This window comes from Culex quinquefasciatus, chromosome 1, assembly GCF_015732765.1.
Source record: "Culex quinquefasciatus strain JHB chromosome 1, VPISU_Cqui_1.0_pri_paternal, whole genome shotgun sequence".
In the NCBI taxonomy this organism is placed as follows: Eukaryota; Metazoa; Arthropoda; class Insecta; order Diptera; family Culicidae; genus Culex; species Culex quinquefasciatus.
This window is the reverse complement of record NC_051861.1, coordinates 66888919-66894344: the sequence shown is the minus strand read 5'-3', so window position 1 is coordinate 66894344 and position 5426 is coordinate 66888919.

The window sequence follows — 5426 nt, the reverse complement described above, 5'->3', positions numbered from 1 at the left end:
TAAAAAGTGCTCAATTTTGTGGTAGGGGTTTCTCAGAGCCCACATTATGGATTTAAGCTCTCTTGGGCGCATTTGAAAGGGGATGTGCTGAACCTGAACCAGTTCCATACCAAATTTGAATTTATCCATTTTTATGGGGACTCGGAGTGTGTTTTCACCAAATCAGGCGGTTTTCAAATGAAAATTCGGTCGAAAATTGAAGTATTAAAATCGTTTATTTGTCCAAAAAATTGCATTTTTCCAGCCCTACATCCTCCCAAATTTTCATCCATGTCGGTAATGTGGTTTTGATTTACAGCTTGTGGACTAATTCACTGTGAGGGAAAAACCCTAAAAAGGTAAAAGCCAATTTTCACCAAATGCCAAAACTATTCCTTTGGCATTTTATCTAATTTTTTTTCTCCACATCATAATCTAGACCATACTCGATGTTCTGAAACAAATTTGACCTCATTTGGATTTACCGTTCAGATTTTAGAAAATTTCCATTTTTGCCTTTCTTACTAAAGAAAGGAATAGTGTTTGCTTTTGGCTCCGACGCCAAATCAAGCTTCGTTCCCAAATCTCGAGAAATATTCATTCGAAAAATCTGCAAAAAATCATGGACGATCGATTTTCGTCGCCTCGTCGACAAGTTGTCAAGTTGAGCTTCACAAGCAGACGCGAGCAATGCTGGCGCGTATAGAGTTTTGATACTAGATTACCCCCTTTTAGTGCAAGTTGCTTTATCGATTGCTCGTTCATCACACATCGCCTATCATTATTTTCTACACTGAGCAAAACTTACACAGCTCAACGAAGTGTTCTACACATGATCTGGCCCTGCTGTACAGAGCACTCAAATATCAATCGCAAAACACTTGAAATTTCGGTGATTGGCCATGAAATAATGTCAATAGCCAAACACTTGAATTTTAAATGGTGTTGAAAAAAAAGTACGTCAAGCGATTTACAGGTTCTCGCTTGCTAGTCGTGCACGCTACCACTGCGCCGGCCGGCCAGTTGAAGATGGGAGTGTTTTTTGTGCTATTGGTTCTTGCCTCGCTTCTAGCCTTCGATGAAAGTCGCGCAAAAATCAATCAGTGAAACACATTAAATTCATGTGGATAATCACGTTGACTTTGAATAGTGCCTGTTTTGGGTAGATCTTAAGATCATTTTCAAGTGTTTTGCTCATCACTTTGAATAGTTCAAGAAGGTGGGACAAATTCATGAGCAAAACAATTGAAAAGCTTGAGCCACCCGAATGAAAATAGCATGTTAAAAAATACCAAAAAGTCAACCGCCCAAACACTTGCATTTGATAGTGGTTTGGATTGATGTTGAAACACAAACCAATTAGATCTACGATGTGACTTTATTCAATCATTCAAGTGTTTGGGCACTTGAATAAAAAGTGTGGCATATTTTCAGTGTATGCTAAGCTTCAGTTAACGCAAACTAGACGCAAGCAGCTATCTGTTCTGAAGCCTCATGCTCATTCTTTTGCCTTTCTTTTTTGTTTTGCTCATTCTCTGATCGAACTCTGAGCGAACGAATTTCTGGGAAGCGTTCAAGCTTCCCATGTGCCAGTGACAACGCACATCGCGGGTTTGGTTTTCTAGCTTCGGTACTAGCCTTTTTGTGTATTAGTATTTTTGTTCGTCGTACCAGCGCACCAAGGTGGTTTATTCGGTACGTTTGCGTTTGTCGTAGTGAAGTCCCACCGAGCGCTCAGTCGTTGTATGCTTCCCAATCCCAAAAACGCCTAAATGCTTGCTTATTGAAAGCTCACAATTTTGCCGAACGCCTAAATGACAGTTTAGTGAATTACAGTAGGCGTTTCAAAGCTTTCAAGAACATTTATGCGGCTTTACCGTTACATCGTTGTTTACAACACGGCAAATTCTCGGGTGTTGAAACACTTTCTGCCAGTTATTTTGTAACCACTTTAACGCATTGGAGCAAGACGGAATTATTTTGTTTTCTCGTTAATTTTTAATATTTTGAAAAGTGCAAAAACACTCAGAGAATACGAACAATTTAGCGATATGCAGAAAACATTACGAACATCGCAAATTGTGAGCTAATTCTCTGTCTCAAAAACAATGTGTTCTGATTTAAAAAATCGAAAATGCTTGTGTGCGAGCACAGCTTACAACCGGCCATGGCAAATGGGGCAAAAACCAGCGCTTTTCAGTTATATGAAAAAATATGGTTGAGTTTCGAATTGTATTATGAATGGACCATTCTTTATATTGCTATTTCTTTGAAAAAAAATCAACTGCCGTTAACTTCCTTTTGTAAGAAAGGCTCTATCTCACCCCAGGTGGGATTAAATCGGGTTTTTCTTCATTGGTGTTACTTGGGATGGGGCAAAGCCAAGCAACACCTTAAGTTCGTTTTTGATCTCATCCACCGACAAGTCGTTGGAGAGACCTTTCAGGACCGCCTTGAATGGGCGAGCATTCTTGGTCTCATACGTGTAGAAATTGTGTTTGTGGTTTTTCAAATAACCAACAAAAGTTTGGTGATCTTGTAAAGATTCCGTAAACAAGCGACATTCTCCTCTTCGACCAAGTTGGAACGAAACTTTCAAATTGCAAGTTTCCTTGCAATTCTTCAGTTGCGTTCGAAAGCTGGCCAAATCGGAGACGGAAGTCACTACAATGGAACACCTGACGGGGTGTTTCACCAAACTGCCGCCAGGTTCGCATATTTTGTACGCTACATCCCTCTGGTGGTACATTTGATGAACTAAATTTTAACCAATAGATAGCACCACTGTGACGTAAACAGTTACCGTACGGAGTAGTTACATTGGTTTTAAATAAATTTAATCAAATTCTCAATTTTTCAAACAATTTTTAAACTAAGCTATGCAAAAGTTTGCAGAACTGACATATCTACAGTGCAATATTTTTTTCTTAACATATTATCGTGATATTTCCCTTAAAACAGAAAAACAAATTTTTATTTCAATACCGTATGGTGGTACAGTACGGTAGGATTTGTTTATGTTTATACTGCTGTTGTTGTTTTTTCTCATTAAATTTTCAGAAGCTGTGCTTTGAGTTGGTGGATGCGGCCAAGGATTCGTCGGAGAATGTGATTTACCGGATCGATATTCCGGCCAAACGATCTGCTGTGCCTGGAGGGACTGGCACGTGTGTGACATACAACCGCATCCCGAAGACTTTTCCTGCCACAATGCACATCGCCCGGCAATACTCCCTGAACAAACTGACCGAGCAACTCCGTGAACAAATCTCCCAAGCCGGATTCACCGACGGCCTGACCTTTACACTGTCCTCGCGGGACGACATCGCCGGCAAGCTGAACCGGGACATCGAGAAGATTCCAGCCATTCACATCGCCAACCCAATTTCAAGTCGTGCGAACCACGCTCATCCCCGGACTGCTCAAAACCCTGGCCGCGAACCGCAAAATTCCCCTTCCCATTAAGCTGTTTGAAATGTCCGACATGGTCCTGGCGGATTCCAAGGCCGAAGTCAGGACCAAGAACGAGCGTTGCGTTTGTGCCGTCAACTGCAACAAAACGGCTGGCTACGAGGTCGTCCACGGGCTGCTGGATCGCGTCATGCTGTTGCTGGGATGCCCTGGGACAAGGAGCAGTGTTACTTCCTGAGGGGGAGGGGGGGGGGGGTTGGGGCGTTCAAGCTGACCACGCCCTGCTCGGTTGACATGGAGTATTTCGTTTGACTGCGGCAGTCATTTGCGTTAGGCGTTAGTAATTTAATCGCAGTTGCTTTCGAAAGTTGAACAATCGCGTTTTCCCCAAGTTCTGCCGCGTGTTTAATTCCCCCGATTGGACGTTCCCCGTAAGGTGATCTCCGCCAGTGATTAATCACCCGGCATCGCTAGTGCTCGCCACGCAGGTGCACTCTTCGAACTCGCCTCCTAGTGCTAAGCTGGTTTCAGATCTACCAGCCCAGTTTAATTGCCCCAAAAATTGCGCCACGCTGAAATCGTTCGATTGGTCATCCCCCACTGAAACGATCCCGAATGGTGATAAGGTTACCCAGCCCGTGGGCTGCCCGTCTTCCGCCGATGGAGCTGCTCGATAAGCAGCCGCTGACGATTAGTGCCCTGCGCTAGCCACGTTTCGAAGAGCTGTATTCGGACCGGTTCCCGACGCAGTTTAAACAGTAAGGATTATTTGTTGGGGCGTCGCCCGAGTTGGGCAAAGATGACGATTGCGGAATTTACAGCAGAATCCGCGCGATCGGGTTGTTCATTTGGTCTCGCGAAACGCTCTGGCCGAGGTGATCTCCAAGGATTGGCACCAGAAGTTTGGCCACAACTCGGGATGTAAGGTGGTCAAATAAGCGGGGGAAACCGGAACGGATATGAAGCTGAGTGCCAAGGGACAAATTATCGTGACCACGGCAGACAAGTGTAACATTTTGTCGCGACGTTGGAAGCAGGGGAAGATCCGGATCGTCGCCATGTTGACATCGCTGTTGGACGCCCGGGACGTTTCAACTTTATGACAACGCGTCGAGGATTGCGGCCATGTCCAAACCGGTGTACAACGCCTTAACCAAGTTCAGTCCTCACAAACCGGTGATTGTGAGGTCGAGAAAGCTGGATCGCATCACGGACCGTGAGTCAACTGGTCCGTCTACGCCGAGAAGGTGAATACAAGCCGTTCCTGGATCGCATGGCGAATAAAACGCTGAAGGAGACACTCTCGCAAAGCGTTGCGTACATCCATGAAGGCTTGACGGAGTCGTATCATCACATCGTGGAGCAGCTGTTCGATTTCGGAGCGGTGTAGATTTCCGTCGTCACGCGCGATCTGTACTGGGATTTGAACATTTCCGCCCACTTGGTGGTCAACATGGACACGCATTTCTACAACGACTACCCAGTCATGGATGTGTCGAAACAAACAGGACGCCGTTGATTACCGTTCCTGTACCGGCGACTCACCCAGAACCCCAACTCTCCGATCTCGAGCAGTCCAGTGCATCAGCGTGGAGGATGAAATAGACTGCCGCTGAACCCGGGCATGATCGCGGCGTACTACTACATAAACTTCACCACAATCGAGCTGTTCAACTTGTCGTTGAATCCAAGGCCTGCTGGAGATCATCTCAAGGACAACATTTTGATGAGCTTGGCCGCGCGGCTGCCAAACAAGCTGACCAGATCGAACGGGACCGCTTACATACTTGAAATGAATACTAAATATTCGCAGAACATCAATTTCGACCATTTCCCCCCATTCAGATACATCGACCCTCACATCAAGACATGTCTGCTTCTGCAGGCGTACCTCTCCCGCCTCCAAAAATAAAGTTCCCGCCACAGACAGAAGCAGGACAAAGTATTTCCCACGGTTATTGCCGATGGCAACGTTACGATCTATCCGATGTCCAAGGACTGCGTGGACGCGATTCGAACTGACTGGGTTTGCCCCC